Raw genomic sequence first — 22128 nt, forward strand, 5'->3', positions numbered from 1 at the left:
AAAGCAAAATGTCTACTTCGATAGTTTTAAGAAGGGCTGGGTAGCGGGGTAGAGGAACAAATGTGAGGAGCTGGAAGATATTCAAAGTCTAAAGTTTTTTGCTTAAGGACAAAAACTGGCATGTTAGGGGGACAAACGGTTGATGTGATGTTGAATGGTAGTTCTTTTTTTTTTCTTTTGGAGATGGAGTCTTGCTCTGTCGCCCAGGCTGGAGTGCAATGCCATGATCTTGGCTCATTGCAACCTCTGCCTCCCGGGTTCAAGCGATTGGCCAGGCTTGTCTCGAACTCCTGACTTCAAGTGATCAGCCTGCCTCAGCCTCCCAAAGTGCTAGGATTACAGGCGTGAGCTACCCTGCCCAGCCTGAATGGTAGTTCTTGATGAATTATTTTATTTATTGAGTTGAATAAAGTTTGTTTTTGGAGGGTGAGTAGTGAAGAAGGAAGATGAGATTACAAATGTCTCAATTGTAGGATTCCATTTATCCATCACAAAACGATTGATAATATTATAAGTTCTGTTTATTTGTTTGATGCTTAACAGCTTAAGAAGTACTTTTTTAAAAATCAAGTAATTTCAGAAAGGCAATGTGGTAACTGTTTTATGGATTTGAAAGTCACTGTATGTAGTAGAGCTAGAGTTTTAACATTTACATTTCCTAAGTTGAGAGTTTTAAAAACAAAAACTCTATCGTAGCTGTACCATTTTAAGAAAAACGTAAGAAAGAATCAACTAAGTACTGTAGAATTTTATTCTCCTTCCAGTCTCAAATCTTCTACTTGTGAGTTCGTTAACCAAAATGCTAGGGCCTCATCTGTTTAAGACCTATGGGCTGGAGTCAATCAAGGTCAGTATGTTAAAGTACAAAGAAATATTGTGCTATAGTTTTGGCTAGCCAGCGCCTTCTCATCAAGCGAGCATGCTGATTTTCACGTGATAACCTCGGGCAGGCCAATAGAACCCTGATTTGGGGCCAGAGTCATGGAAAATTTTCCCAATAACAACAGCTCTCTCCAGATAATATTAATAGCTTGGTATCAGTTCCTCCCGCAGGGAGTAAGCTCCTTCTTCTTCCTGCACCCCTGCCGCTAGGCCTCTGTCTCAGCAAAATGGGTGAGCAGAAGAGTGGAAAGACCAGCTTTGGAGCTCCATAGCTCTGCCGCTTAACGGCACCTTTTGGACAACACGCTGAACCACTCTGAACCTCACGTTCTCACCTGTAGTATGGGGATAAGGACTCCAGTACTTTTGGGGTGTTGCAAATATTAAAATAAGAATGCAGAATGCAACACTAAACACCTAGCAAAGGTTTGGCCCTTAGTGATTGAGCAGGAAAATTGTAGCTGTTATTTCCATTCACGATTGCACTGCACCTTACACTGTCCAAGAAGCCGTTGAGAAATTTGACAAGGTCTGCTCTGATCGTGAGGAGCTGATCCTGAACAGCTACCTTGCTGCATTGTTTTAGTTTCATCAGTAGTAGTGAAATCAGAGCAGCAGAGAGAAACAGTACCCCTCTGTTTGGTGCTGCATTTTGCCCCTGCTTACACTGGAATCGTGACAATTTCTATTGCCAAAATAAAGCAAGGTAGGGGGAATTCACATGTTCATCCTTGTACCTTTAGAGCAGTGAGGCTGTGAGGTGAAGAGCAACAACCGGTTTTGCCCACACCCAGGCCCAGGAAGATGCTGCCCTACTTGGAGGGTCCCGCAGCCCACGTGGGGCACATGCTGGGGGAGGGCTACCTCCAGAGACAATTTGAGAAGACGCAACTTTTGTCACTCGTTATCAGAGCTATAGCCCTCATTCCATGGTCTGCGTGTTGCCTGCTTGGCCTCCTTTTTTTTTTTTTTTTTTTTTTGAGACGGAGTCTCGCTTTGTCGCCAAGGCTGGAGTGCAGCGGCGTGATCTCGGCTTACTGCAGGCTCCGCCTCCTGGGTTCACGCCATTCTGCTGCCTCAGCCTCCCGAGTAGCTGGGACTACAGGCGCCCGCCACCACGCCCGGCTAATTTTTTGTATGTTTAGTAGAGACAGGTTTTCACCGTGTTAGCCAGGGTGGTCTCGATCTCCTGATCTCATGATCCACCCGCCTCAGCCTCCCAAAGTGCTGGGATTACAGGTGTGAGCCACTACGTCTGGCCCGCTTGGCCCCCATTTCTAAGCAGGATACCCTCTCCGGTGTGAGGGCTCCTCAGGGTCTGTGTGGCCATGATGTGGAGTTCAGTTGGGTGCTACGTGGGTGCCTTGGCCTCACCTTTCAGCCCCGTTTCCCCTCTGCACATGGCTTCCACCTCCTCTCCTTGACCCCATGGTTAAACAGAGTTGGGTCTTTGTCCAGGGATCCCATTTGGCATTGGGTCAGCAGGGACTTCTATGTCGATTCTGCACACACATCTGCATGCCAGGCAAGTGTGGCCTTGTTCAGAGATAAATGGGGCCCAGTGCCCATTCCAGAAGAGGACGGCCCAGCACAAGGCAGCTGGACTCTGGGGCAGCCAGACAGGTTAGGGGCCACCATTCCTGCAGTAGGCGCAGTGATTGTCCTGGAGATGCCCTTGAAACTGGGCCTTCAGGTCAGCTGTGACCTCACAGTGGGTGCACTGTGGCAAAGCACATTGGATGCTTGGTTTAAGACGGTGAGTTTAATCCAGAGGAAAACGGGAAGACTTTGAATAGGCACAGGTGTGAGCAGAGCTGGATTTTTCAAAACTGATGACAGGTTGAATGGAGGAAGGAAACTATAGCAGTGCTCTTTTTTTTGAGATGGAGTCTTGCTCTGTCTGCCCAGGCTGGAGTGCAGTGGCGTGATCTCAGTTTACCGCAACCTCTGCCTCCCAAGTTCAAGCAATCCTCCTGCCTTAGCTTCCTGAGTAGCTGGGACTTCAGGTGTGTGCCACCATGCCCAGATAAATTTTTTTTGTATTTTTAGTAGAGATGGGGTTTTGCCATGTTGTCCAGGCTGGTCCCCAACTCCTGATCTCAGGTGATCCACCCGCCTCAGCCTCCCAAAGTGCTGGGATTGCAGAGGTGAGCCACTGCACCTGGCCTATTGCTTTTTGTTTTTAACCCCTTTGGCATCCTAATTGTCTCTTCAGATAAATCAACCTGTACTCATCCAAAATTTTTACTTTTAGGAAGTTTGTCTACTTTTTTTTGAGATGGAGTCTCGCTGTTGCCCAGGCTGGAATGCAGTACTACAATCTTGGCTCACTGCAGCCTCTGCCTCCAGGGCTTGAGCCACCCTCCCACCTCAGCCTCCTCAGTACTTGGGACCCACAGGTATGTGCCACCTTGCCAGTAAATTTTTGTATTTTTAGTGGAGACAGGGTTTCACCATGTTGCCTAGGCTGGTCTCGAACTACTGAGCTCAAGCAGTGTACCCACCTCAGTCTCCCAAGGTGCTGGGATTATAGGAGTGAGTCACTGTGCCCAGCCGTGGAATTTTTGGAAAAAAAAGCTAAACTCTATCCTGGATACGTCTGTTTTTGTTTGATTCTTTGGCGTGGTAGCCCAGTAGTTTTCAGAATGTGCTCTCTGGACCAGCGGCGGCCAGGAAGTTGTTAGAAACACAATCCCCAGGCCCAACCTCAGACCCACTGGGTCAGAAGCTCTGGGGTGGGGCCCAGCAATCTATTTCAACAAGGCCCCAACTTGCGCCTGTCGCCCGTTCAGGCTTGGGAGCAGCCACTGTGGACAAAGCCTTGTGTACCTCCAGCTTTACTGGACCTTCTGGAAGACGTGAACAGTATCTAGTGCTCCAGAAAAGATTTTATTTATTCTAGCACAAATGGACAGAAGTTATCCCTGATGTGGGGCTCTGCTATCCAGGTAATGCAGGGTTGAGGTTGAGGCTTGGCATCACCACCGTTAGGCTCGCCACTCCTTTTCTGTCCCCGACATGGCCATGCTCTGTCTCTGGTGAACTTCTAGGCTTGGCTCTGATGATTCCCTTTTGCATTGGCTTTCCCTGCCTCCTTGTGTCTGGGGTATCTGTTCCCTCATCTGTGTCCTAAAGCATTTCCTCTCCACCTCTATTTTAAGGTCGTAGTAGTTGGTGTTTTTTTTTTTTTTTGAGACGGAGTCTCGCTCTGTCACCCTGACTGGAGTGCAGTGGTGCGATCTTGGCTCACTGCCAGCTCCACCTCCTGCGTTCATGCCATTCTCCTGCCTCAGCCTCCCGAGTAGCTGGGACTACAGGTGCCCGCCACCACGCCCGGCTAATTTTGTGTGTGTGTGTATTTGGTAGAGATGAGGTTTCACCGTGTTAGCCAGGATGGTCTCGATCTCCTGACCTCGTGATCCGCCCACCTCGGCCTCCCAAAGTGCTGGGATTACAGGCGTGAGCCACCGTGCCCAGCCAGGTCGTAGTAGTTTTTCAAGTATCCAAGCAGATTTGTGGAAAGCCTCTGCCCTGTGCCAAGCACTGGGATATCGGGGAGCCCCGGAGGGGTGGGACCCCTGCCACCACAGACTTTAGTGGCTCGTGCTGGCAATGGGGAAAAGAGGCAACCAAACCAACTACAAGTAGACTAAACTCTGGAGGGTTCGGTGAAGGGTCGTGGGAGTCTGTGAACATCTATTAGGTGTTGTGTCTGGGAAAGCCTTTCTCAGGAAGATGAGAAAGCAGTTCACCACCGAGAGATGGGACGCAGGTTTCAGGCACGGGGAGCCGTGTGTTCTAGGGTCCTGAGATGCCGATGCACTTGATCTGTTGCAGGAAGAAGGCCAGGGTGGTTGGAGCATAGTGAACTCGGGGAGCCAAGGGGACTGACCTGAGAATTGGGCGGATGCCTCATAACGCTAAGAGCTCTCATTGTCTTTATTAGAAGCCGCTGGGGAGCACAGTGCCCTGGCCTACGTTTTTTTTTTTTTTGAGAGACAGAGTCTCGCTCTGTTACCCAGGCTGGAGTGCAGTGGCGCAATCTCGGCTCACTGCAAGCTCTGCCTCCTGGGTTCACGCCATTCTCCTGCCTCAGCCTCCCGAGTAGCTGGAACTACAGGCACCCGCCACCACGCCCGGCTAATTTTTGTATTTTTTAGTAGAGACGGGGTTTCACTGTGTTAGGCAGGATGGTCTTGATCTCTTGACCTCGTGATCCGCCTGCCTCCGCCTCCCAAAGTGCTGGGATTACATGCGTGAGCCACTGTGCCGGGCCTCCCTGGCCTATGTTTTAAGGTCCCGCTAACTGCCATGGATTGAAGGAGGACAGACATGGATGTGAGACCTCTGGGAGCCTCTTGCCTTTAGGCGAGAGCTTCCTGCTGAGACACACAGTAGCCTGGACAGAGGTAGAGATGGTGAAGGGTGGATGGATGGCAGGTGCGTCTTGGAGGTAGAGCTGATAGAACTTGTAGGGAACTTGAATGTTCCCTGCCATTGTGGAGCTTATGTCTAATTGGAGAGAAGCTCTTGAGTAATCCACCGACAGATGGAAGACTGCAGGCCTGGGGTGAGTCACAGAGCGGGGACAGCCTTGATCCTGTTGGCCTGTGATAAGTGATGGTGGATTGGACTCCACTGTGGCAGGTTGAGGAAGGCTTGCTTCAGGAGGTGACTGCTGAACTAAGGTCTAAGAGTGGACAGGTATCAAGGACTTGACAAGGGCTAGAAGGATTGGGGCAGACAGGAAGAGCAGCTGGTGCAGACCAGGGCCAGAAGGGCTCATGCAGGCAGGAGGAGCAGCAGGTTTGAAGAATCGAGAGCACTGATGCTGTGGTCCAGGCAGGACACGGGGGCCACTTGCACCACAGTGGTAGCGAAGCGGGTGGAGAGAAGTGAACGGACTCAACAGAGATGAAAGGCACAATGGAGATGGATTAGATACGGAGCAGGGGGAGTGGAAGGCATTGAGGAGACTCCGGGGTTTCAGGCCTATGGACTGATTGGGTAGCAGTGCCATCTCTGAGACAGGAGTATTAGCTTGATCCAGTGTTATGAGTTTAAAAATGCTACCAAGCTAGGCATGGTGGCCTGTGTCTATAATCTTAGCTATCTGGAGGCTGAGGTGGGAGAATTGCCTGAGCCCAGGAGTCCAGCCTGGGCAACATAGTGAAACCCCATCTTTAAAAAAAATTAATGAATGAGCTAAAATGCTACCTGGCAGAAAAATTGTGTAACTAAAGATGACCCTATTTCTTCTCATTGCCTATTTCTCACCCTAATCCTTGCCGTTACTGTCCTAATGGCTTGAGGTAATATATCTGTAGGGTCATAAGTAACTTGTTGATTGAATATTTACGTATGGAGATTTTCCTTTTTCTCCCAAGGTGGAGAATGATATTTATGGTTAGATATCATCTCAAGTTTATACTCGTTTGGTCTAATTTTTTTTTTTTTTTTTTTTTTTTTGAGACGGTCTCACTCTATTTCCCAGGCTAGAGTGCAGTGGCAAGATCTCGGCTCACTGCAACCTCTGCCTCCTGGGTTCAGGCGATTCTTATGCCTCAGCCTCCTGAGTAGCTGGGATTACAGGCAGCTGCCATCATGCCCAGCTAATTTTTGTATTTTTGGTAGAGATGGGGTTTCACCATGTTGGCCAGGCTGGTCTCAAACCCCTGACCTCAAGTGATCCGCCTGGCTCGGCCTCCCAAAGTGCTGGGATTATAGGCTTGAGCCACCATGCCAGGCCTTGGTCTAAAATTTTTTTATTTTTTATCTTTTTTGAGACAGAGTTTTGCTCTTGTTGCCCAGGCTGGAGTGCAATGGCGTGATCTTGGCTCACTACAACCTCCACCTCCCGGGTTCAAATGACTCTCCTGCCTCAGCCTCCCGAGTAGCTGGGATTACAGGCGCCCACCACCACGCCCTGCTGTTTTTTGTATTTTTAGTAGAGACTGGGTTTCACCATGTTGACCAGGCTGGTTTTGAACTCCTGACCTTGTGATCCGCCTACCTCGGCCTCCTGAAGTGCTGGGATTACAGGTGTGAGCCACCGCGCCTGGCTGGTCTAAAATTTTTAATGTTACTTTTTTTTTTCCCTCCCAGGCTGGAGTGTAGTGGCATAACCTTGGCTCACTGCAGCCTCGACCTCCTGGACTCAAGCAATCCTCCCACCTCAGCGACCCAAATAGCTGAGCCTACTGGCATGCACTACCACACCTGGCTAATTTTTATATTTTTTTTTGTAGAGATGAGATTTCACCATCTTTCCCAGGCTGATCTCAAACTCCTGGGCTCAAGCCATCTGCCTGCCTCAGCCTCCCAATGTGCTAGGATTACAGGCATGTGCCACTATGACCAGCAATATTACCTTTTAAGATTAATTTTGAACACAACAATTTAAAAAAAATAGGCTGGGGCTGGGTGCAGTGGCTCATGCCTGTAATCCCGGCACTTTGGGAGGCTGAGGCAGACAGATCACTTGAGGTCAGAAGTGCTAGACCAGGCTGACCAACATGGTGAAACCCTGTCTCTACTAAAAATATAAATAGTAACCAGGCGTGGTGACACATACCTGTAATCCCAGCTACTCAGGAGGCTGAGGCAGGAGAATCGCTTGAACCCGGGAGGTGGAGGTTGCAGTGAGCAGAGATCGCACCACTGCACTCCAGCCTGGGCAACAGAGCAAGACTCCATCTCAAAAAACAAAAAATAGGCCAGGCACCATGGCTGATGCCTGTAGTCCCAACACTTTGAGAGGCTGAGGCGGGCAGATCACTTGAGACTAGGAGTTTGAGACCAGCCTGGCCAACGTGGCAAAACCCCATCGCTACTAAAAATATAAAAATTAGCTGAGTGTGATAGCACACACCTGTAATCCCAGCCACCTAGGACGCGGAAGCACAAGAATTGCTTGTAACCGGGAGGCAGAAGTTCCAGTGACCCGAAGTCACACCACCCACTCCAGCCTGGGTGACAGAACAAGACTGTCTCAAAAAAAACTGTAGAAATATCCCAAATCAGATTTCATTTATTCAATTTCAGTTGAACACATATAGTCTTCTAATTTTAAAAAAAATCTAGAGCAAGATCATTAGCTTTGTCAAACAATTTCTAGTTCAACTTGCACATGTTTGTACCTGATTGCCAAGTGCTGAAGTCTGAGTGATCTCGTATGTGAAGAAGATGCCTTCTGGAAACCTCATAATCGTGTGCCGCAGTAACTAAACAAGCACCCGGTGTGCTGTCCATTTGTTCTTGCTCGGCAAGTCAAATTAAGGCTGAGGTGCAGTCTCCACATACAGAAGCAGTTATGTCTTTCTCCCATTTTATTGGTGGTTTTTCATAATAGCGTGCCTGTTTAACTTGATCATCTACTGAGCCATAGGGAAATTGCACATCCCACATCTGCCGATTCCTTAATCTTCTTGAGCCTTGGTTATCATCTGTAAAGAGGGGGAGACGATATTTAACAATCGGGTGCCTCGTAGTGTGACTGCAAAGAGCAAATCTGAGATCTCTGTAAGGCACTTACAGTACCTAGAACATAGTTCTCAGTAAATATCTAATGGGACTCTTGTATCCCATATACTCTGTTGGTGCCGTACAGATTTTTTAGGGGCTGATGTCACCATGTCAGCAAGGGATTTGAACTTTAGAGAATTGAGTTTTCTCACCAAGTCGCGTAGAGCGGGGATCCCTTCTAACGGAAGCCCATCCTCTCCCACTCTGCTCTCTTGCCTTTTGACACATGTGACATTTTATCTAAACAAATTTTGTGACCTTCCTGAACAAAACAGATTGTTTTAGGATGGGCCAGTGTTTCTGGACACCTGAACTGTTCAACACTTGCACTGTCTAAGAACATACGCTGATATTCATGTCATTTACCCATCCAGCCCCTGTTGGTGGGAAGCTGCTATGTGTGTACAGAATGACTAAACCAGACTTTTTTATTTGACCCTGTTTGTTTGCTACAAACATAATTGAATAATTGGGGCCTGGCAGATTGGAAGCAATAGGAACAATATATTTCAATCCAGTACTCTGTGAGCAGCAGCATTTCACAGAGCCAGAAATAATTTAGCCTGTAGAGCTTATTAAGAAGTGCAATGTTCGTTATGCGTAACTTCAGTTCTATTAGAGCCAAGGAAATAAAAATCAAGGCTGAAATATAAGGAAATGAATAAGATACATGGAGGCTGGTGAGATCTGGAATAAAAAAAATATTTACATAGGAGTTCAGCTTTGATTTTATATTGTCACAAATTGGTACCAGATGCCTGCATTTCAGACAGACTCCTGAGCTGATCCCAGAGTGTGAGTTGGGAAACAAATCACTTTGCCATTTAGAAGGCTGATTGATATTTTAGGAGTTTCTTTTTGTTTTCAAAGGGAAAATAATGCATATTACAGATCTAGCAAACAGAACTTTTATAAATGGCAATTAACAGAAGATGCCCAAGGGAGGAAGTCTCCAGTTTCTTTTTATAACCCTGGCAAAAGTAATGGAGGTGACATTTTATTAGCATTGGCATCTCCCGCTTACAATGGGAGCTAGTTCAGCCTTGTGTAGCTGTGTTCAGAGCTGGTAGCTTCATTTCCATTTTCCTTCAACCTCAGGGAGAAACACAAGGGTATTTCTGTCTGGGGCGGCAGGACCTCATGTGGTCTCCACGTGGCAGGATCCTAGAATCACAGAGTGGCAGTATATATTTTCCCCTACGGCTTTAAGAAAATGGCTTTTCATTTTGAGTCTTAGGTTTGGTCTCAACAGTGCTTGCTTAGCCTCCAGGCCGTTTTTCTTCCTGGTGTTTGAATGACTCATAAAATGAGTTTGGAGTGGTCTGAAGCCCCTGCCTCCTTCCTTGAATGCTTTCTAAGAGGGGCTGCCATGCAAGAATATATGCTGATTTTCCCACGTAAGTTGTCAGAGGATCACCTGGGTGACCCAGAGAGCTGAGTCTGTTTTTTTGGCTCCCCCCTTTGGATGCTGACGGTCTTTGTTGGAAATTGATCTCTGAGGCTCAGCCTGGAAAAGCGGGATGTCAGTCCTGATGTGGGCCAGCAGCGGGGGCTGGAGGGTGGTGTGAATGGCATGAGGTCATCTGGAACAGAGGGGGGCTCCATGGAGGGTCCTCTAGCCCCCAAGATCAGCCTTGGTATTTCTACAGGGGCTGGGCCATAGGCTCTCACATGGATAAGAAGGAACCTCGGAGGCCCTGGGAGGTGAGCCTGCCATGTGCTTCTGAGCTCCATGGACCTTGGATGGAAGGACGAGAGCCCTTGTCTCTGTTCTCTGGGTTGATGCTGGCCAAAGGCTGCTTGGCTGTGAAAGGGAGGGAGACCTGGAGGCCCAGCGGGCACCAAGATTGTGTGTTTCCTGTTTCGCTTCAGGACCCTGGACATCAGTGCCTGTGCTTTGTCCTCCTATAGTAGCTGCCTCTACTCGGAGGGAGTGAATTTTCATTATACAACTTTTAGCTAATATAGTCAAATCTCATTACTCCCAGTAGTTTGTTTTATAAAGTTGCTGCAAGCACTGAATTAGGAAATACTGATCCATTGCTCCGGAGGCAAATACATGGGTAGCTATGTTCCTGTGAGCCTCTGGTCACACGTTTCCGTCATCTGATCAATGCATACCTTGTTCTAGGTGCATTTCCATTTAAAGACACCTAATTTAGTATATATTATTGACTCTTCATTGACAGCGGCATTGTAACACATGCCTGAATAAGGCTTCTTGAACATGTGTTTTCTCTGTAAGGCACGCTGCAGCCTGCTTCTGCTTAGGAATGCTAGACAGCCCTTCAGCACTGTGCTTGGGACCCTTTTAAACAGTGAAATCACCAGCAAAAAGCACAAAAATGCAAAAAATATGGCACTAAAAATGCTAAGAAAAAGACAAGAATGAGCTGAAAGAAGGCATGTAGCCTTGGTCACCTCAACTGGGAATCTGTGTGTCGGGTGACTCAAATTTTTTGCCACTTTGTACACACTCATGTCAGCGAAATAACCATGAAAGTGCCAGGAGTGTCCATTTTGGGGTTACAAATAAATTTTAGCAAGTAGGGCTGGGCTCGGTGGCTCACACCTGTTGTAATCCCAGCACCTTGGGAGACCAAGGCAGGAGGATCACTTGAGTGTGGGAGTTGGAGACCAGCCTGGGCAGTATGGCTTAACCCCATCTCTGTTTTATTTAGAAATACATATATATGTTAAAAATAATTTAGCAGGTAGGCAACTCTGCAAATATAGAACCTGGGGATAATGAGGATCAGCTGTACTTTATCCAGGTAGTAAAGGGGGGGGGGGGCGGCTTCTCTAGATTGAGGGGTCCTGGAAAGAATCTGCTTTCTCTTTTATAAAGGCCTGCCTCAGCCCATCTCATTTATTCCTTATACCCTTGAGGTGGGAAGGGCTGGCTTTCTGTCCTCTTCCCTGTTGATCAGGAAGCCAAGAATCAGAGAGCCAGTGTGACCCAGGCTTATGGCAGAAGGAAAGTGGAATATTTCAGGCTCTGAAGGCCTCTTCCTTCTCACCAGGCTGTGCTGGCAAGATAGGAAGAGTGCCTTAAATGATGGAATTTAAATGCTGACATCATATTTTAATACCGTTTAAAAAGTTTAATACCATTTTAAAAGAAATATTATCTCTTCTTAATAATTTCTATATGATTTAATTAGATGAAAATCAGCATAGTAGCCAGGCATAGTGACACGTGCTTATAGTCCCAGCTGCTCTGAAAGCTGAGGTGGGAGGATCACTGTACTCCAACCTGGGCAACAGAGCGAGACCCTGTCTAAAAAAATAAAATAAAATAGACTGCAGCATAGGATGGTGATTTGGAGTGTAAATCCTGGAGCCAGACTGCCCAGGTTTGAATCCTGGCTTTGCTATTCTCCACGTTGGGCAATTTATAAATAAAGTAAAACATTTCTGATCCTTGGTTTCCTTAATTGTAAATAAAAATAGTAATAACAGCCAGGTTCAGTGGCTTATGCCTGTAATCCCGGCACTTTGGGAGGCTGAGGCAGGTGGATCACTTGAGCCCAGGAGTTTGAGACCAGCCTGGGCAACACGGGAAGACCCCATCTCTATTTAAAAAACAAAACAAAACAAACCCACAAAATTTAGCTGGGTGTAGTGGTGTGCTGCTGTAGTCCCAGCTACTCTGGAGGCTGAAGCAGGAGGATTGCTTGAGCCTGGCAGGTCAAGGCTACAGTGAGATGTGTTTGCGTCACTGCATTCCACCCTGGGCATCAGAGCAAGACCCTGTCTCAAAAAATGATAATAACACCAAACATTTGAGGTTAATATGAGACTTAATGAATTTATATTTAGTGCTTGAATCCATGCCCGGCACCCTGTAGCGTGTAGACCTTCTGTGTGTTTCAGCCATGGTTTTCATTTAGTGTGATCGGTACTTGGGAAATGCATGTTGAGGCCATCAGTGATGACCCCAAATAAATTAGGAAAATATATAGTACGGTTGTCATTGCATCGTACACAGCCAGTAAGGGATTTTGTAATTTTCCAGTTCTTTTCATCTGTTTAGGTTACATAGTTTGGGCCTGGAAAGTGTTTTGGAGCTTTATTTATCCAGTTTAACTGTCAGCAGTGAGCAGATTAAACAGACCTTTGTCAGAGTCTGTGTCATTTTTGATGAGTAGACCGCTAAGCCAATGAACAGATATTTGTGGGCACCTATTGGATTGAATAGTCCCTGCCTCGAACGTGTGAGGATTTAAGGAACAGAAGATGAGATGTAAAGAGATGCCGCAAAGCAGCGTAATTGTGTGAAGAGCAAATGATCATGCCACCCCTGTAGCACTATCTCAACAGCCACTAAAGTGTATTTAAAACTGCCCATTTCCCTTCCTTTCCTTCTGCTACCTAGCATCTGGTAGAGATGCTAGCAAACAACAGTCATGTGCCCCACTGGGTTGGTGTTTGTTTGCTTGTTTTTGAGACAGGGTATCGTTCAGTTGCCCAGGCTTGAGTGCAGGGCGCGATCTCGGCTCACTGTAACTGCCACCTCTTGGGTTCAAGCGATTCTCCTGCCTCAGGCTCCTGAGTAGCTGGGATTACAGCTGCACACCACCACGCCCGGTTAATTTTGTATTTCTAGTAGAGAAAGGGTTTCGCCATGTTGGCCAGGCTGCTCTCGAACTCCTGGCCTCAAGTGATCCACCCGCCTTGGCCTCCCAAAGTTTTGGGATTACAGGCGTGAGCCACTGCATCCGGCCTGGTCAGGGTCTTAGAATCTTCTAGGCTGGGAGTGGGAGGTGGAGCGGTGGTTCTGTTACTTTCTTACAAAAAAATTGCAGCCCAGAGTTCCTATGAGTATTTGCCCTGTTGTCTTCATATTAAGCTTTGCTTCGCCTAAGCTGCTCGCACTGATAATGTAAGCTTGCTGAAGTGCTGTTGTTAGAAAACTCCTGTTTTCTTGAGAGAGAAAGGCACCTTTCCTATAAACAAGTGTTTTGTGACATGTTTTAAGTAGACCTTTTACCCTAGATGGTGTTTTCTACCGTATAAACTTTTTATCAGTGAACAAGTGATTCTTTCTTCTGTGTCTGTGTTGATTCTGCCCGAGGCGATGGGACGAGATACACGGCTAAATAGATTCCAGTCAGATGATCCCAACCGTGTGAGCTTATAAAAGACAGCTGTTAAAGTTTAAAATTAATAATTAACACACACGCACAGACAAAAGTTGTTGCTCCTAGCAAGATTAAAATTAGTCTGCTGTTGCAGAAGCTCTTTATATCTTCCTCAAAAGAATTTTATTGTTGTGTATTTTTTCCCATTTCATCTAAAGATAAAAATTTAGGTAGAGAAAATAATAAATTGATTTTCTTTCTTTTTTTTTTTTAAACTTGTTGGCAAGTTACCCCGTTAAGGTGGTAGGGCTCTTGTCTCTCCAAAGAATCATAAGTAACACTTGTCTATGGCTACTTTGAAATTACCTAAATAAGATGAAATTATCCAAATAAGATAAAATTATCCCAAGCAAGAACTTTCTTTCTTTTTTTTTTTTTGAGATGGAGTCTCGCTCTGTCACCCAGGCTGGAGTACAGTGGCGCAATCTCCACTCACTGCAACGTCCGCCTCCCGGGTTCAAGCGATTCTCCTGCCTCAGCCTCCCGAGTAGCTGGGATTACAGGCGCCCGCCACGACACCCGGCTGATTTTTTGTATTTTTAGTAGAGATGGGGTTTCACTATGTTGGCCAGGCTGGTCTCAAACTCCTGACCTCATGATCTGCCCGCCTCAGCCTCCCAAAGTGCTGGGATTACAGGCGTGAGCCACCGCACCCAGCCGTGTTGGTTTTCAAATAGCTATTTTGGTAGGTGATGGATTAGTAGAGTCTTGAATTTAGCAATGGAAAACACATAGGCAGTTTGTCTTCTGCAAGGCTCTGCCCTGCAGGTGCAGTGCCGGGCACATGGTATACAGAGCGTAGACCCTGTGTGCAGCGCCTGCCTCACGGCCCGCCCATTAGTCCAGGGTCCCTTCCTGAAGGGACCTTGAGCATGTCTGTTGTTTGAGGTTATTACAGCAGAAAGCCTGGCCTGGGGGGAGGTGATCATGGTCATTCTCCCCTAAACTGTTCCCTGATGTACTTTGCAGGGGTCCACATGTTCTGGTCTTTATTCTGAGACTCCCCTGTGTGGGAGGGGTTTTTAAATAAAAACTGGCCTACAGACTGTGATCAAAGTCTCCTCTGAAAATGTCAAAAACAGGCTGGGTATGGTGGCTCATGCCTGTAATCCCAGCACTTTGGGAGGCCAAGGCGGGCAGATCACTTGAGGTCAGGAGTTTGAGACCACCCTGGATGACATAGTGAAAGCCCGTCTCTACTAAAATACAAAAATTAGCCAGGCGTGGTTTCACATGCCTGTAGTCCCAGCTACTCGAGAGGCTGGGGTACAAGAATTGCTTGAACCCAGGAGGCAAAGGTTGCAGTGAGCCAAGATCACACCATTGCACTCCAGCCTGGGTGACACTGACACAGTGAGACTCAAAAAAAAGAGAGAAGAAAATGTGAAAACAACTGGGTATGGTGGCTTACACCTGTAATCCCAGTGCTTTGGGAGGCCCAGGAGGAAGGATCACTTGAGCCAGGAGTTTGAGGCTGCAGTGAGCTATGATCATCAGCACTGCACTCCAGCCTGGGTGACAGAGGGGAGACTCTGTCTCTCAAAATAAATGAATAAAGTGAGAGAGGAAGAGAAAGAAAGAAAATATTAAAAAACAACTCTCTTGATCATGTCTTGCCTTTCTATCTTCTTCTAAAACACTTTACTGGTGTTTTGTGGGTGCTGTGTTCCAGAAAGAGTGTATCTAAATCACAGTTGTGTTAAAAGTGAGTGACAATTAAAAAGTAGTGAATCAAGTCATCTGTAATCACATCACTGATGAATTCTGGTGCACTGACTCCCAGGGTGGGCTCCCTCTTTCTTGCATCCATCCCTCCCATAGTTCTTGAACACATACTGTGTGACCAACACTGGACCAAGGCACACGAGATGAACATCAGCTGTGTTCCCATGGAGTTTGAGGACTAACATATGTATGTATCTGCATTTATGTATACTTCTTTTAAAAATGATAATCGGGGCCGGGTGCGGTGGCTCATGCCCGTAATCCCAGCACTTTGGGAGGCCGAGGCGGGTGGATCACAAGGTCAGGAGATCGAGACCATCCTGGCTAACATGGTGAAACCCCGTCTCTACTAAAAAAAAAAAAAAAAAAAAAAAAAAGCCAGGTGTGGTGGTGGGCACCTGTAGTCCCAGCTACTCAGGAGGCTGAGGCAAGAGAATGGGGTGAACCCAGGAGGCGGAGCTTGCAGTGAGCCAGGATTGTGCCACTGCACTCCAGCCTGGGTGGACAGAGCAAGACTCCGTCTCAAAAAAAAAAAAAGCGAGTGGATCACCTGAGGTCAGGAGTTTGAGACCAGCCTGACCAACATGGTGAAGCCCTGTCTCTACTAAATGCAAAAAACTAGCTGGGCATGGTGTCGTGCACCTGCAATCCCAGCTACTTGGGAGGCTGAGGCAGGGGAATCGCTTGAACTCGGGAGGCAGATGTTGCAGTGAGCCGAGACTGCACCATTGCACTCCAGCCTGGGCGACAAGCACAAAACTGTGTCTCAAAAAAACAACAAAGAAAGAGAATCATGCTTTACAGGTGTTTATGAATTGTTTCTTTTTCACATAAGGCATAAAGGACTACAATTTTAAAGTACCAAGAAAACTTCAAGAAATTGTTCGTAAGAAAGTTTTTATAGTATAGAATAAAATGCTGTGTTCTCTTTAACCAAGACATTCATTATTAGCTTAGCCAGCTGCTTGATGTCCTGATGTCCTTTTATAAACTTAGGCAGCTGAAGGGAGGCATGAATCTGACAGTACCTGACCATGTTTTTCATTCAGTTCATTCTTTCGGGAGATGTTTATCAAGCATACACCATGTGCAAGGGGGTGGGTATAGAGGGTTGAACCAAATATCCTTGGTTTTCACCTTAAGGGAACTTACAGTCCTTGTAGGTGACAAACAAAAATATGGGTAAAGTTGTGTTAAGTGCCGTGGAAGAAAAGAACGTGTATTTCAAAAGAACAACAGAGGAGGAGAGAACAAGCAGGTGAAGTCAAGGAAGGCTTCTTGGAGGTGGTGTCTTAGGCTGCCAGAGGAGAAGCCACCAGCACATGAGAAGTGGGTAGGAAGGAGTTCCAGGTAGAGGTAACTGCGACGTGTTCCAAGGCCATGTGGTGTAAAAGAGTCCCTTTGGGGAGGGGAGGAAGCCAGTGTGGCTGAGGAGTATAAGCAGCGGGAAGAGGGAAGCAAAGCTGTTCATGCCCTGTGGACTTCATCCAAGGGTTTGTATTTCGTAGTTCAATGAGAAGATAGTGGGTTTGAGGGACAGAGCAACAAGTTAGAGTTAGCTCACTCTGGCTGCTCAGGATACCAGGCAGGAGAGACGATGGCAGCTTGGGCTGGTGGGCAGGTATGTGAAGGATTCAGGTGTATTTCAGAAATAGACAACAGTCCTTGGTGATGGACTGAAGGTGGCTGTGTTGTGGGGTGCAGGGTGGTGCTAAAAGGACTCCTGGGTTTGTGACTTGGCTTCTTGGAGATCACTGGTACCATGGAGATGGGGCAGTTTGAAGGGGGCTGGCTTAATATGGAGGAGGAGGAGGAAGAAGAAGAGGTTGAGTTTGGCAGTGAAGTTTGAGCTGCCTGTGAGGATGCCACGTGGAGATTTAAGGAAGGCACTTGGCTATATGGGATCCTGGAGCTTCAGAGCGAGGCGGATTGGAAAAACAGGTTTAGGCATCATCAGTATGTAGATGATGTTCAAAGCCAAAGGTGGGGAGGAAATCACCCAGGGAGCGGGGACAGAGAGATGAGAAAAGTCCAACCTGGAGGGTCTTCCATATCAAGAGGTTGAGTAGAAGAGCACCTAGCAACAAAACCAGGACAGGGTAGCCTGGATGTGGGAGGAGAAGCAGGCACAGGGTGCTGTCAGGGAATCCTGGGGGGCTGAGAGAAAGGATGGAAGAGGGGCTGGGGAGAGGATTGGAGGAGAGAGAAGAAAGGATGAGTAGCATTTTGGGAGCATGGACAGAGAGTGGATACAGAAATGTGGCAGGCTGGCAGGCACTGAGGAGTGGCCATCTTTAACTGGTGAGCATGGATTTATAGTGACATGAAACTACTTGACTCTGTGGTCATTTAACACCAGGAAGAGGTTTATGGTTATTTAGTGGAGGGAGTTCCTTGAGGCTGGAAGGCTTGGTGAAGGGAAACCTTCCTTCCCCGCATGGAGGAGCGTGGCTCTCCCAAATAGCTTTTGCTATATAAATGTTTTTGTTCATTAGTATTTTAAAAGTAAGAGTGTAAAAAATATTAACATATATAATCTGTATAACAGCCTATAAGGTAGGCCCTGTTATCCCCATTCTACTGATGGGCAAACTGAGGCACAGACAGGTTATCGAGCTTATCAAAAATCCCAGCACTGAGAACTTATGTGGGTTCCAGGATCAGGTTCCTAACTACTGTGCCATGCTGTGCTTAGGACTCTGTGGCCACAGTGGTGATCTTTCATCACACCCCTTTGTAAAGAAGTATAATTGTTTCAGAAACTTAATGCAGTTCAAAATATCACTTTCCCCTGAAGTATCTAAAGGCTCTTTTATTATGTAGCACCCAGAGACAGCATCAGTGATTAATTTCACTTTGCAAGTTAGGATTCACCTAGCTCTCCGTAGCCTAGAGTGTCGTCATCCGGAGCAAGTGTGTTAATCTTGGTTGGTCCCTCCTCAGGTCGATGCGGGCCAGTGCCCATCATCACACGGCCCGCAGCCTGACCCTGATGGTGTCCCCCCAGGACCCCACCATCAGCCCCCAATGTAGGGCCATGTATAGGCACACCAGCCAGTGTGTTCCTTAGTATTTTTTTTTTAAGTATCTGGGCCCATGTTATCAGTTACACAAGTGGAAATGCAATTCTTTTCCTATGTTAAGTGTAACCAAAGACCACACTCCCACTGAAAGACAGGCATGATGTGATGTCAGGAAAAGGGATTTCTGTGTGCCAGATATTGCTCCATGCATCTGCAAATCAAATTGAGCAGAGAGTACAGACCACCACACTAAAGCTTTTTTTTTTTTTTTTTTGGGCAGGATAATTTTTTTTAATTTTTAAAATTTTTGATGAAACATATCAAAGCTTATCTTTGATATGTTGTGATAAAACATATACAAATGTATCTCTTAACTATTCTTTTTTTGTTTGTTTGAGACAAAGTCTCACTTTGTCTCCCAGGCTGAAGTGCAGTGGCATGATCTTGGCTCACTGCAACCTCTGCCTCCTGGGTTCCAGTGATTCTCCTGCCTCAGCCTCCTGAGTAGCTGGGATTACAGGCTCATACCACCATGCCCAGCTAACTTTTTGTAGTTTTAGTAGAGACAGGGTTTTACCATGCTGGCCAGGCTGGTCTCGAACTCCTGAACTCAGGTGATCTGCCCACCTCAGCCTCCCAAAGTGCTGAGATTACCGGCATGAGCCACCATGTCCGGCCTTAACGATTCTTTTAACCATTTTTTTCTCTTCTTTTTTAGAGACAGGGTCTTACTCTGCCTCCTGGGCTAGAGTGCAGTGGTGCGTGATCATAGCTCATTGCAGCTTCAAACTCCTGGACTCGAGCAATCCTCCCAAGTAGCTAGGACTGCAAGTGCATGCCACCACACCCAGCTAATTTTTTAATTTTAATTTTTTATTTTTTATAGAGACAGGGGTCTCACTATGTTGCTTAGGCTGGTCTCAAGCTCCTGGCCTCAAGCAGTTCTCCCATCTTGGCCTCTGAAAGCACTGAGATTACAAGGCGTGAGCCACTGTGACTGGCCCTTTTAACCATTTTAAGTGTACAGTTCATAGTGTTGAATACATTCACATTGTTCTGCATCCACTCTCCAGAACCCTTTTCATCTTGCAAAACTGAAACTCTGTGCTGGTTAAATAGCCCCCTGTTCCTCCTGCCCCCCAGTCCCTGGCAACCACCATTCTGCTTTCTGTTGCTATGAATTTGACTACTGGAGGTACCTCATCTAAGTGGAATCATAGTTTGTCCTTTTGTAACTGGCTTATTTCACTTAGCATAATGTCCTTCATATGGTAGCACACATCTGAATGTCCTTTCTAAGGCTGAATATTATCCCATTATCTGTATATGCAAAACTTTGCTTATTCGTTCATTCTTCGATGGACACTTGGTTGCTTCCACTTTGCAGCTCTTGTGAATGATGCCGCTATGAGCATAGATGCACAGTGCGCTAACTTGTCCTCTCCTCCCCCATCTATCAGAAAGCGATCTCTCATGTAGGGGTGAGTTACAAAGGGAAAGGGATGGCTGACTTGAATGCAGTGATTCCTTCATCAAACATGATGCCTGGACACTCCCATTTCAAGGGAAATGAGTGATTTTCTGTGCGCAGAAAAGAAGCAGTTCTAGCGGGGTGTGGGTGTGCAGGCAATGACCAAGAAGTTACTAAATCGCAAGTAGTCATCTTATTAATCTTTTATTGTTTCATGGCCTTCTACCTATTATGTTCAATGATGTTGTCAACTGATTCTTTAATACTAACCAGAATACCATAACAGTATACATATATATGTATTTATGTCTGTATGTATAATATGAATGCAATTTTTTTTTTTTTTTTTGAGACAGAGTTTCACTCTCGTTGCCCAGGCTGGAGAGCAATGGGGCAATCTTGGCTCACTGCAACCTCTGCCTCTTGGGTTCAAGTGATTCTCCTGCCTCAGCCCTCCCAAGTAGCTGGGTCTACAGGCACCCACCACCATGCCTGGCTATTTGTGTATTTTTAGTGTGAGACTGGGTTTCACTATGTTGGCCAGGCTGGTCTTGAGCTCCTGACCTTAGGTGATCCGCCCACCTTGGCCTCCCAAAGTGTTGGGATTACAGGCGTGAGCCACCGCTCCTGGCCAACTTTTTTTTAAACTATGTATTTTTTTCTTTCTCTGGTAACAAAAAGGAATACTTGCATGAAACATTTAGGAAAAATAACAGAGAAATTCAAATTACGCATAAACCTATCACCCAGAGATGACCAGTTAATGTTTTAGTGTAGGACACGCACACACAGGTGGGTTAGGTTCTGTCAGTTATAATTTTTTGTGCCGTACATATACGTATTTAGTGTTCCTAAAATTAGAGATCAAACAGCATGTACTATGTTATCAGTGTCCTTTCTTCACTAACTCATACATTATGAGCATCCTCCCTTGTCGTCAGACCCCATTCAGCAGGTGACCATGAGTGCAGAGTGCTCCATTCATAAGAGCAGACGGAATTCCCAGGGTGGCTCCTCATCAGAAGTTGGGGTGTCTTGCAGTTTCTGTGATGCGTGTGATTTCTCTGCTGAAGGTTGTAACAGAGGAGGAAGGGTGGCATTTCCCCCGTTTTATAGCAAAACAAGCAAGGAGTGGAAGCCAGCTCTGAACAACTTAACCAGGATGAGGGGAAGCTGGAAATAGCAACCGGATCACTCACTCACTGCCTTGTGCTTCATTCACTTGATAAAACTAATCTCAAGATCATCATCAGCGGAAATTATTTCCCCTAATCTCCTGGGAGTGTGCTTTAATATTTTTATGTTTGCTTAATGGTTATTTCAATTCTGCATCTTTTTTTATTAAATTAAAAAAAAAAATGAAAACTTTCCAGGCTGCTTTGGGAGACTTCCTGGATTTTTCCTCATGTGGCTGGAGGAACTCGGCCCCTCAGGCTCTTCACCTCCCCCAGTGGAGAATGATCAGTCTCCCTAGGGTCCAGCTACAGGCCAGTTTTTTTCAAAAGCTGTTTGGAAATTCAAGGTCTGTTTCACCACATGCCTCTTTTTGCAGTTTCATTAGCTCATTCAAAATATACTGTAAAAGGCTAACAAGATGTCATCCATATGGAAATCATATTAGTTAGATTCTGTTGCTTCTAATTTCTGTGGTGTTGATTAGGTGCTAATTATTTTGGGGGATTGGGGGGAGTACCTTGTGCTTTGGTTTGTTCAGACATTCAGCAGCATTTACTGTGCACCTAATATGAGTTACAGCCCTGGACCTAGGGAGCTCTAAATCAAGAGGGAGAGCCAGACAAGAAAATCCACCTGACAGTACCAGGCTGCAACAGAGTGAAGCCTGGGAGGCCATGGGAGCAAGGAGGGGTCTGTGAGCAGGAGGGGTGGGTGGGAAGCGGTGGTTCCAAGCCAGGCTTGCTGCAGGTCGTTGGGGGCCTCGGCAGGTAGCTCTGCCTCATTGGAGGGAAGGGGCAGATGTTTGGGGGAGGGGCCCTAGATTGGCATGGAAGGAGACGGCATGCAGGCGCTCGCGCCCCTCGGTTCATGCACACGCTTAAATGCAGCAGTCAGGTTGCTGTAACACCATGGAGCTGAGCTGACGGCTCTCAAGGTGATGCCAGCAGCTGTGTGGGCAGGACTGGTGGGAACTCCCGGGACTGACCCTACTCCTTTCGTGCTGGAGGCCCCTCAGGGCGATCTGAGGGCAACTCCAACCCCAGGGAAGCTGATGGGGTGGACACTAGTTTGCCCTTTCAGAGGAGGGAAAAAGCAGGTGTGGAATTTGCACACCCATGTTCATGGCAACCTTAGTCACAATAGCCAAAAGGTGGGAGCAGTCTAAAGTATTCACTGAGGAATG

At 46.7% G+C, this 22128-nt stretch overlaps 1 protein-coding gene across 4 annotated transcripts in view; it reads left to right on the forward strand.

The window, feature by feature from the left end:
* The window catches only part of CABLES1 (Cdk5 and Abl enzyme substrate 1), a 124402-nt gene that overhangs the window by 10371 nt on the left and 91903 nt on the right, over window positions 1-22128 (forward strand). Inside the window, exons 1-2 of one of the 4 annotated variants that reach the window (XM_063795561.1) lie at window positions 2567-2638; window positions 3137-3281. The exons of 1 other annotated variant lie outside the window; for it this stretch is intronic. The gene's annotated coding sequence lies outside the window, so the exon portion shown is untranslated. Of the gene's footprint in view, window positions 1-2566; window positions 2889-3136; window positions 3282-22128 lie in introns of those variants that run through there. 2 more of the 4 variants (XM_054671990.2, XM_063795560.1) reach the window with 2 other exon arrangements.

The sequence above is a fragment of the Pan troglodytes genome, chromosome 17 (genome assembly GCF_028858775.2).
Source record: "Pan troglodytes isolate AG18354 chromosome 17, NHGRI_mPanTro3-v2.0_pri, whole genome shotgun sequence".
Taxonomy (NCBI): Eukaryota; Metazoa; Chordata; class Mammalia; order Primates; family Hominidae; genus Pan; species Pan troglodytes.